At 39.7% G+C, this 12,333-nt stretch overlaps 1 non-coding gene across 1 annotated transcript; it reads left to right on the top strand.

The window, feature by feature from the left end:
• The first annotated feature begins 11,125 nt into the window (after positions 1 to 11,125).
• Positions 11,126 to 11,197, top strand: TRNAR-CCG (transfer RNA arginine (anticodon CCG)). The gene has a single exon. It is a non-coding gene; the product is annotated as a tRNA-Arg (tRNA).
• Positions 11,198 to 12,333: the final 1,136 nt, after the last annotated feature.

Genomic DNA, 12,333 nt, shown 5'->3' with positions numbered 1-12,333 from the left:
TTATCCCGGGTCCGGCTCGCAGAAATAACACGATAATTTTACATGGAATAAGTATTTTCTTTCTATATATTTATCAAAAACATCCCCCTCTAGTTTGGAAGTTTAATTCAAACACTGGTTTGGTAGGATGACCCTATAGGTTTGATGCGAGATGGTAAGAATGACCGTATATCTGTCAGTAATTTTATTTTCTAGATCTGGCAACACTATATAAGTTGAAAGCGAAAGTTGATAAAATGCGATAATGCAACATTGCTACAAGCGCGAACGAACCAAAAGAATTGGATCGTATTGTGTTGTGAGGAGTTCTTTTGTTGTCTACAAGCGCTTTTGGTGGTATAAAAACATCTTTATAATGGAAAATCACCCTTCAAGGAAACGACCAAAACGTGTAAGTGTTGATAGTGGCGACGATATTTTAGAAGAGCCAAATATTGCTGGAGACCTCTAAGCTGGAAAACAATGTTGGATCCAGCAACAATTTATGCTGGTTTTGCTGTAAATTATGCTATTAACCCTTTGGGGATCCCATGGTACAATCTCTACCATACAGGGTGTTTCATGGTACATTGCGTTATAACTCTCCTCTTTGAGCTTTTTCGTCCGGTTTTTTTAAGTCCAGAGGCATTGTAGAAGACCTTACGTATGGTTTCACACCTTTCTGTGTCGAGACATAGGAGGTGATGACGTCATAATTCTAAAATATATATTTTCTTTTAATATTGCGGGGCCGGTCTATGTTCATTAGTTTTTGGCGGGCTTATTTTTACACGTAGAAGATTGAAATTTTGAACAAACATTCAGTCCACCGAGTAGTATTTACCAGATTTTTTCAGATTTCTGCGTTAAAACAGGGGGGGGAGATCCAGAGGGTCAAAAAGTTGAAAAAAGGGATATTTTTACCCAAAAATTCCGTTTTTCCTCATTTTCCCGCCTTAGATACATGATGGAGACAAGTGAATGGCACCGCCTGAAAGGCAGTTCTATTCTGAAGAGAATGATGTGCGACACATGACCCTAGGGTAATTAGGGAAGTGTCAGGGAATTTTTATGAAAATATACTTCTGTATAGGGTAATTTTGGACATTTTCGGTATTAATTTTTGCGGGCTTATTTTTGCACCTAGAAGATTGAAATTGTGCACAAACATTCAGTCCACTGAGAAGTATTTACGAGATTTTTTTCGTACTTCTGTGTTAAAACATGGGGGTACAAAGGGGCTAAACGTTGAAAAAGAGAAAATTTTACCAAAAAATCCTTTCACGGGATTTTCTCGCCTCAGATACATGATGGAGACAAGTGAATGGTACCGCCTGAAAGGCAGTTATATTCTGAAGAGAATGATGTGCAAACCATGATCCTAGGGTAATTAGGGATGTCTCAGGGAATGTTTAAAAATTTCCCTCTGTATACGGGAATATGGGATATTGTCTGTATATATTTTTTTTGGCTGGCTTATTTTTGCACCTGGAAAATTGGAATTGGGCATAAATATTCAGCCCACCTATTAGTATTTATCAGATTTTTTCAGATCTCTGCGTTAAAACAGGGGGGTCCAGAGGGGCTAAAAGTTGAAAAAAAGGATATTTAAACCCAAAAATCCCTTTTTTCGGGATTTTCCCGCCTTAGATACATGATGGAGATATGTGAGTCATACCGTCTGAAAGGCAGTTCTAAGCTGAAGAGAATGATGGGCGAAACATGACCGTAGGGTAATTAGGGATGTCTCAGGATTTTTTTTTACCTGAGATCATGGTGTTTTACGGTAATTTGGGGCATGGTGGGAATTCCTGATAAAATTTCTTCCGCCCTTACTATTCAATATATAATAGAAACTGGAAATTTGGCACACAAATTTAGTATACCAAGTACTATTTATCAGATTTTCTTAGATGGTTACGTTCACACAGGGCCGCTCCAGAGGGTCCCAAAGTGCGAGGAAAAAATTCCCTCCGTAATTTTCTCTTTGACATCATTTTTCCCGCTCCTGGTATATGGTGTGAGAATGCAAGTGGTACCATTTGAAAGCCAGCTTCATTCTAAAGAGAATGAGGTATGAACCATGATCCTAGGATAAATAGTGACGATGCAGTAGCTCATTGACTGAAAGTCTAAAAAAATAGCCCAAAAAGCCGGGTACCGGAAAGGGTTAATTTGACGAAAATTTATGGTCCAGGAATCAAATTCCAGCACAACTTTTCTTTTAATTTGGAGCGAAGGGGACACAAGTTCGGATACCATGTTGAACTTTAGGTTCCGTCTCCTTAGGATGTTATGAACATTCATCCCATGGAAAGCAATGGCAAACCACCAAGGATTCAGCTAGCCAAGGGACTTTTAGGTCAAATATCTGCCTTCGGACAGAATATCACATCATCATTCATTAACAGCCATAGAATAACAAATTAAAAAATTTTGACCAGAATATATGCGAGACTGCGAGACCATGCGAGAAAGTCTCGCGCGAGACGCGAGACGAGACTCAAAATTTTATGCGAGACGCGAGACGAGACTTCACATGTGCGAGACGAGACGAGACGCGAGACGAGACCAACATTTGAGGCTGCGAGACGAGACGAGACTTTTTCATTTCTCGTCTCGTCTCGTCTCGCGTGCATCCCTATATAGCAGGAAATATCTGATTCATAAGACTTAGATTGTCAGTATTTAGGAGCAACTTTTAAAATAATCAGTTACCGTACCTTAAATGTGCCACTGCTTAGCCGAGAACACCCAACAGCCATAGTCCTAAATAGCCCCCCATCCTAAATACGCCACTGTATACCGAACGGGTACCGGCCGTCTGCCAGATCTGCTACCAGTGTCGGAGTTTTCTCTTTCACTTTTGGTTTGGTGCGCAATCGCATTGTTTACATCAACCTGTGCTGTGCAGTATTATTCTGTTCTTCGACAAGTTATCATGTTATTTTTTTACATACAGTGATGGATGATAATGAAGACAGCACCAGTAATGAGCCACCCATACCGAAATCCCGGTTAAGAAGGTAAAACGAATATATAAGAATAAGACTTGATTTTAGTAACACTTTTTGTCACTAATTTCTTAACAATGTTATGCACTCACTCGTGATTAAAAAAAAATTATATAGTTTTCTCTTTAAACTTTGTTCAGCTATATACGTAGTCTTTTTTAACATTAAATAAACTGCAGTTGTTTTAGTTGAATTTGTTGCATATACAGGCAGGGGCGTCATTTAGGGGGGTCACGGAGGGACATTTGCTCCCCCCTGAGTTTGAGATGTATATAGATTTTATCAATAGAATAATAGTAAATCAGTGAAAAACGCGAAATTTTACTTATATCAAGGGGTCTTGCCCCCCCCCAAGCAAAATCTGAAATGACGCTCCTGTATACAGGATGGATCAAAAGTAGGTATACACAAGAGCGCCGATCCTGGGGAGGCCAAGGGGGGCCGGGGCCTTCCAAAGCTCATGTGGGCCTCCATGTATTTTTATGATTATATATTTTATATGTATTTTTATTGTTATATGTATTGTTACATGTACTATTTTTTATTAATTCCCCTCTCCCGCCCCAAAGTTACAAGGAAATCGGTGCCCTTGGGTATACAGACCAGCATCGATCAAGTATGACATTTTAATGTATTAAGATAATGAATTGATTTGCTTTGGTTTGTTGTGAGCTTAAGGTATACGTGAAAATTATTTAAGAATAGATAAGGAAGAAACTAAGTCAATACCTGTATAGATAACTATAAGTAAATGATATAAAATGTCATGACCGATCAGTACGGGACTGTATACCTACTTTTGGGCCACTCTGTATTGCTTGCATATATTACATATACCTTGCATATATTCAGCAGTGGGTGGGAAATAATAATAATAATAATAATAAGGTGCCGCATTCATTCAGCTCATTATTTACATTGTTTTCAAGGATTCGCCGTACGTGTAGTCGTGTCCAGGGAAAGAAGTGGGGTCCAACACCGATTGTCCCCTCCCGGTTTGTTTCTGAAGAAAAATTGGCAATTCTGATTTTAAGAAACGTCCAGATTTAGAATTCTTTTTTTTTTTTTTTTTTACAAGGTTAAACCGGTCAAGGGGTACACCCTTTCTTCGGGAAGGGGATGAAGGGAAAGTTAAGGGATAGGTAAGAGAAGGTGAGGGCTAAGTGATTTATTTTTATTTATTTATTTATTTATTCATTTTCAGTGCATTTTATTTTGGGGTTTGCATTGATTAATGTAGTTGGGTTTACATATTCTTTATTTCTTTATTTATTCAGGACATCCATTTCATATATTTTACTCTTCAAATATGGAGGGCATCATTTAGGTATCTATAATCGGCGAGAAATTGTAGCTAGGAGTTCATCCACGGAATAATGAGATGATAGATGAATGCAGTGCAATTAGACAAGACAAAACACAGGGAAGATGGTTAGTAGAGACAAATGCAGGGTTAGCTTCTGTTCTGTGGCAACTCAGAACTAATGAGCACAGATGAGCCTCTGGAACCACAATGATGAGTACTAGTGCAAAGATGGATAGATGTGCCGTGATAAATGGTCAGGGTGGTAGATGGCAAAATCTTGTTTAGTAGGATCGTTGTCATCAAGGGTATTGGAGTACATTGTTAGAAGATGTTGAAGAGAGGTATCAAGATATTGAGAAGGTGTGTCTAGCAGAATGTCTATATGAATGGCGTCAAGAATAAGGGGATTACCTGATTGAATGCCTTTGGTGATGTACTTGGAGCGGGTTTGTTCGAGATGTTGAAGAATGGTAGGAAAAGTAATTCTCTCGTAGAGTAGTGCGGTAGGGGACGGAAGGCGAATGCGAAAAGCTAGTCGAAAAGCGTGGCGTTCAATGATTTCTAGTCGCTGATACAGTTGTGGTGGGGCAGATATCCATGCAGTATGGCCATGAGTGAGTGCCGGTCGGAGAAACGATTTGTATGTTGTAAGAACAGTTTGTGTATGGAGGCCCCATGAGGTACCTACTAAGCTTTTTAGTAAAGCTAGTCGTTTAGTGGCTTGAGTTTGGATCTTCTGTAAATGGGGCTTCCAAGTCAGTTTACTATCGAAGATCACTCCGAGATATTTAACATGGGAAGTTGGTAATAGGGGAGTGCCTTGAACTGAAAGACGTAGCAAGTTAGGATTGCGACGGATTTTGGAGGGACGTTTTTGAATAATGAGGGTTTGGGTTTTTGAGGCATTGACGGAGAGTTTCCATATGTCACACCAGTTGATAAAAGCATTTATGGCTGGTTGTAGAGTGCGATTAATATGTTGAACAGATTTTCCAAGAGTCAAAAAAGCGGTATCGTCAGCATATTGAAATAAGTGAATATTCGCCGGTAAGGGTGGCATATCTGTCACATAAAGTATATACAGTAACGGGGAGAGAACAGAGCCTTGAGGTACTCCAGTGTGGAGGAATATAGGATGAGATGTGGTAGAATTTATGATGATATATGCGAGTCTATTGGCAAGGAAGGAATGTATAAGGCGGACATAGCTAGAGGGTAAGTGAAATTTGTGAAGTTTATAAAGCAACCCTTGATGCCATACTCTATCAAACGCTTTTTCTAGGTCGAACAGTAGAAGACAAGATGGGTGAGAAGAATTATAATGATTGGTGATGGTGTTACTGAGGCGAAGTAATTGGTCATTCAGACTAATGCCAGGGCGGAAGCCTGCTTGGTGATTAGGAATGAGATTACGATCTGTGAGATGAGCATGGAGACGTGTAACAAGAATTTTTTCAAAAATTTTACTAAGGCAAGAGGTCAGTTGGATGGGCCTATATGAGGAAACATCATGAATTGGTTTATCGGGCTTAATGAAGAGAAGGACCTTGGAGACTTTCCAATCAGGTGGATAGAAGCCTGTGCGTAATATGAAGGTGTAGAGAGATGCTAGGAGCTGTAAAAGTACTGGGGGAGCCGCCTTGATGAGCTTATACGTGATAGAGTCAAAGCCTGGAGCTGTAGAGCGTTTTCGATGGATGATCGCTTGGATATCTGCCGGAAGAATTTCAGAAGTAAGGTTATTATCAGGTTCCAAAAGATGTGTACAGTCAGGTTGGAGAAATCGGTTGTGTGGGTCACAAAATCGTGCTATGCGACGATAAATTGGTCTATTAACCAGTTGAGGTGGTGGAGTGAATATTTGCTGAAAATAAGTTGCGAAAGCATTTGCCTTCTCGAGATCGGTGTGAAGAGGATGGGTATTGAGCATGATAGGGTAAGTAGGTCTTTGGAATTTTCCAGTAAGTAATTTGAATTTTTGCCAATATTGAGTAGGATTGGATTTAATGGAAAGAGAATTACAGACTCGCGTCCACTGTCGGCGCTTATAGGCAGAGAGATAATTAGAGACCATTCTGTTCCATTGGCGATGGAGGCGAAGTACGTCAGGATTTCGAGTTCGTTGATAGTCCCTAAAGGCTTGTCGTGATGCAGTAATGATTTGACGATATTGAGGTGGTACAGGTGGTTTATGGGGGTAACGCATCTTAACAGGTATATGATCTTGAGCTGCTTGTAAGATTGTCTCTTGAATTTTGTCGGTGAGATGGTAAAGATCCTGTTCAGAAGTAGGAGCAGGTACGGAATGCAGTACTCTGGTAATATCTGATTGGTAAGCGTTCCAGTCAGCATGCTGATAGTCATAGTATTTGATAGGCTCAGGCTGTCGTGTGGGTTGTATAGGTGAGGTTATATCGATCAAAATTGGAGCGTGATCACTGCCAAAAGGCGGGAGAACACGAATGTTTGCGATATTGAGCGTGGTAGAGGTTATGATGACATCAGGGGTTGTATCGCTGATTGGTCTTGAGGCAGAAGGAAGATCTTTGATTGCAGCTGTCAGGTGATTTTGGACATAGGTTATGAAGTGTATACGTTCTCGATTCGACCGGCTATGGAAGTTGATATCTGACATAATGATATAATGGCGAAAGTGATTGTTGATGTAATGAAAGAAGTCATAGGGAATTGGATGTCCTGGACGAACATAGATAGTAGCTACTGTTATGGTTAGGGATTTAAAGTAGATTGTATTAAGATTATGTTCTGGTAGAGGCTGGAGAAGATTGTGGGGTAAAGTATGAGTGCGGACAGGAAGATGTCTGTAGCAGCCTATTGCTGTTCCGCCTTGCGCTCTGAGGACATTTCTGGCACAGTCATAACGAAATAACTGATATCCAGGAATTTTGAATGGTGAACTGGGTGTAAGAAATGTTTCATTGAGCGCAAAGGCACATACTTGTTCTTCACGTAGGAGTTGTTCGAAAACGAGTTTGTGTTTTAAGACGGATCGAATATTTAAGAACAAGAAAGTGAAAACCATCAATCTAAGAGTCCAAATCATGTTGAGGTTCAATTGGGTGGAAAGTGAAGTGTACGTGAGGTCCTGAGTAGGTGGCTTGAAGCTGGACTTTAAAAAGAGACTTGGCAGTGTTTGTGATTTGTAGTAGGATATGGTCTCTAAGAAATGGATGAACATTTTGAAGAACAATGGTAGTAAATCGTATCATGTCTTCTATGGTGATTGGGTCTCTGATGGAGTTATTGGTAGGAGTTGATTCGTCGTTTGTACGGACAGAGACAGTTAGATTGGGTTTATCTGGTAGAGGTTGCGGTTTAGCCTTACATTTGTAGGAATAGGTAGCATGAGTTTCGGAGCAGGTATTGCATTTAGGAGCGGCTTGTAGGTTGGGGCAGGATTTGGTATTGTGATTGCCAGTGCAGTATCCACAGATAGGAGTTTTGGTGCATTGAGCAGTGGTATGTTGATTGTATTCTTGGCAACGTGCACAGCGTACTGATAAAGGAGCTGGAGTTTTAGAAGGTTCTACGCGATGTCTTTTACAATAGATGGAAGCACCGTAAAGAAGGAGGTCATCGATGGTATCTTTAGAATTGGTGAGCACTCGTACCATATAGGTAGGTCTATTTTGGCCGATGATTCGAATACATTTTGTGATTTCATGTCCAGCATAGCGTAGTTCGTCTTCGATTTCTGCGTCAGTGTAGTCTGGAGGTACACCTCGTATGACGACTGATAGTTGTGGAGGTCGCCGAGGAATAGGCGGTTGTTTTTTGGAGGAAGGTGAAAGGCGTTGCATAGTAGCCTGTGGGCCAAAAATTTCAAAAGAGGCCTTATTTCGAAGTTTCGTATGGAAGTTAATGTCTGGAGATTTGAGAATAATCCCATTCCGGGTGAAGATTATGTCAGCAATATCTGCTCTCGGCATATATTTTTGAAGTTGAAAATACACAAGTTTTGGTGTTCTAAATTTAGTATCATATTTAGTGAGCAGAAAATTATGAATGGTAGGTTTGAGAGAAGTAGATCCGGATGGTTCATTAGGAACATGTTCCAAGTCCATATCAGTTAGTTGGTCTGTCGTAGAAGATTGATTTGGCACCTGATAAGCGTAAACTGGAGATCTTGAGCGTGCTCGTTTTTCGGAACTTGTTGATTTTTCAGAAGATCCTGATAAGGTTCGTGTTTTGCGGGAGAGGTCGGTGAAATGAGGTTTTTCTTTAGGTTCAGGTTTTGAAGAAGGTGGTCGACACACTCCTGGTAGTTTATGCATGATTGAAACAACAGAAGACAGTTACAATAGCAAAACGGGTCACTCAAGGAGTGTTGCCCGTGTATTAAGTTGAGGAAACTGAGTGTTTCAAGGCAATCGTACGAAGTAGATGCAGAGAGGAAGCCCACTGTGGCTCTCACTTGAGGCAACAATACGTCCTCGCGGAGATGTCGGTCAGTGCAAGCACTGGCCCTCCACAAAAAGGTGAGGAGACGATGATGTGATGATGGCCACGGGCTCCCACTTGAGTCAACAATACGGACTGCAAGGGGATGTCGATTGTCTGTAACAGAACAATCCTCCCTAAGCGAAAACAAAAATAATGGTAAATGCTCGCAGAGCGGTAGTAATCGTTCCCAGACGTTGAATCGATAATCGATCCTGAATTCTGAGTCGAGTTGGAGAATTCATTTGTTTCATTACTACCTTTAACTGCTCTTGACACATTTTATTCCATGTAATGGAGAAAAACAGAAGGCACTGAAGAAAATTTGTAACGATATTGAGTCAAATTGAATGATTTTTTAAAAACCAGAACTATATTGAAAAATGTTATGTATTAGTATAGGGCTACTAGTTCTTGCGCTTAAAACATAGGTTTTCTCTTTTGGAGTTCTTCTTAGCGCTGCCACCTCCTTGCAACAAAGAGAATTACGTACTTCTTAGAACACATTGCATTGTTATAGAAACACGCTAGTTCATAACATTGCACATTGAATAATATTGTGTAAATACACTTGATGTTAAATTCTGTTTACTTTACAACCATCCGTTTTCTTTGGCACACCGCAAATTTCAAGTAACGCAATGGTTCGAAATTTGGTATTGCATTCATTCATTTTTATGCTGTACCTCCTATGGTAGGCTACTAGTCATATTACAATACAATTTTTGCTATTCACATGATACGTATTACAGCGTACATTGGGTGGTGAAATTTGTCATTTTTCCTCAATACATTCTAAGATACCAAGATTTGAGGATCAAAATGTTGAAATTTTTCCGGGATTTGGTTCCGCATCTGGTATCTGTAAGTGTAACGAATGTGATACATATCTAGTCCCAATTAATCGTGTGCTACTTTCCTGTTTTCGAATGACTAAGATATATTCGTTAGTTCCAGAGATACGCACCTTTAAACCAATGTGTATGAAATAGAGTGATTTTCTCATCAACATGCCGATATCTCGAAAAAGAAGCGGAATGGATCCAGGGTTTACTTTTTTTTTTTTTTTTTTTTTTTTTTTTTTGCTTGCCATGACTCATACTATCATTCCTCAAAATATGGTCTTTCCCTGGTGGGACATCCTAATGGCATATCGAAATGGCTATAATTCGCTCCTCTACGTGAGACCAGGTTTCGATTCCTGATTGATGCTTATGTGGTTTGGACTTCATCCTAGATCTACGTAGGTATTCAAGGTCGGTGATAAAGATTATGAGATTACAAATCAAAAATGCGTTTTCAATATGACGGGCAAACATTCTTTTTTAAAAAAAATCTCCAAATAGGCTGAAAACTAGTGTCATCATATTCTTAAGATCGCTGATCAGAACGAAGAAGTCGGAGATTAAAAATTAAACTTGCTGGATTAAATATGGCGAGCAAAATATTTTAAAGCTTCTACTAATATTTAGGGTGGAAACTAGTTTCATCACATGTTTCAGGTTGCTGATAATGATTATAAAGTCAGAATTTCAATATTCAACAAGGTTATTGAGTAAATTGCAACTTAACAATATAACAAGTTTATATTTGTTATTACTATAGTGTCAAATTACTAATAATTGTTATAAATTGGTATTCTTGACATCTATTGGGAAGCACGTGCATAAATTTTGCAAGGGCAGCTGTTTCTTGTGAATTCCGTTCGCTTACAGCAGTGGTTCTCCAGCTAATTTTTATCACGACCCCCATTTTATACATCCTCTTGCCAGTGACCATATTATAATTTCTGCTATGAAATAAGCTTGTGTGAGATGTTTAAGGCTAGTCTTTAGCTTTGGAAGGCCAGCTTTTTCACCAAGTGTTTTGCGATATTCTATTCCGATTCGGTCGTTTTATGGTTTCATAATCTAAAATTAGGTTACCAACATTTAATTCAGATAGTATCAGCGAGCGAGCGTTAGCGTGTGAAGGCCGGTTAGAGCCCGCACAGCACGTTGTTTTCTGTCTTCGTTACTAACAATTCACTTTCCTTTCTCACATAAATCACTTCCACTTACCTTTACGGTTTGTACAGGTAAGTGTACGGCTTTCAAAAAATTGTGTTCGATACTTTCTTGGCTATTTGAACACCACTATCAACTCATTTTTCCTGTAAATAATCGTTTTTTGTTAGTTCAGCCCCCCCCCCTTAATGCTAAACAATTACCATTTCTAATATACCTATTGCGGAGATCTCACGATATCCATCTATTTCTATAATAGTAGAATCCATTTCTGGTATATAGTGGATACAGTAATTTTCCTAAAAGCGAATTAATAAAAACTAAATTTGATCAGTTCATTCATATTACAAATATCGGGGGGCGCGGTGGCTCAGTGGTAGAGCGTTCACCTCCGGTGCTAGGGGTCCCTGGTTCGATCCCAGCTCGCGCCGTGTGGACTTTGTGGTGGACAAACACCGTGCTCGTGGGTTTTCTCGGGGTTCTCCCGTTTCCTCCCACTTTCTTCATTCCACCATTTTCACTCATTTCTCATCATCACCGTCTCCTTTAGCCTAACCGGCATAAGCGTGGAACGTAAAACTCAAAGATTTCATTTCATTTTTTTTTCATATTACAAATATCGAATCCGATCCGCTATACTGTTTCAGAATGGAGGCTGTTTGAAATTTTTAAAACTTCTTAACTCCCTTAATGTATGAAAATAAAAATATGCTTTTCAAAACAAAATTCAAATAATATTTAAAAATATTTTCCGGTATTAGATTCTAATTATATTTATCTCTTCCTCTTATCTTCGCGACCCCACGGAGGTCGCTTTCGTGGGGTCGCGATCCCCCAGGTTGAGAAACTCGGGCTTATAGTATTGCGTGTGTCGTAAGATGAATATGTCGATAGAATTATGCGAAATTTACAAGTTTCAAGTGCCGTGCAATTGGGGCCGAGTGAGACGACGGCCCCGGGCCTCGAAGTAAAGGGGCCACAAAAGTCGGGAGGAAGAAAGAAGAGCAAAGAAGGAAAGAAAAAAGAGAGGAAAAATTACTTGGAATATTACTAGTATGTACTTAAATCCTCTTTCGGCTTTAGGAAGTTGTGCTATAATGTTACTGGTATTAGGAAAATGCATGTGCATATGTATAAAATAAAATGGAAGGAAAAAGTAATAGGAAGTGTTCAAAATCAAGGAAAACAAGGTTTATTTTTGAAAATTCTCTTACGCTTGGCCCAATCAAGGTGGCACTTGGCGGCTAGTCTGTCGACCTTACTCATATGTACGGGGACGCCGTCGACGTGCCTGAAGTTGGCCCCCCACCTCTTCCAAATTACACCAAACATTGCACATCGTTAGTGCATCGTTAGTGCACGTTAGTGCACTCAGAACTAACGTTAGTGCTATCAGCGTTTACGAGATATTGAAGATGTTTGGTGGGGGGCCAACTTCATATGAAGTTAGCCCCCCACCTATCTTTACGCAGACAGATATTCACAAAACTTAGTGCATCGTTAGTGCACTTAAACACACTAAGCACTGCCGTTAGTGCTACCATATTTTGGGATTTATTCAAGATTT

Source organism: Thermobia domestica, chromosome 16 (genome assembly GCF_964235325.1).
Source record: "Thermobia domestica chromosome 16, izTheDome1.hap1.1, whole genome shotgun sequence".
In the NCBI taxonomy this organism is placed as follows: domain Eukaryota; kingdom Metazoa; phylum Arthropoda; class Insecta; order Zygentoma; family Lepismatidae; genus Thermobia; species Thermobia domestica.
This window is presented reverse-complemented; position numbering and strand designations above follow the sequence as displayed.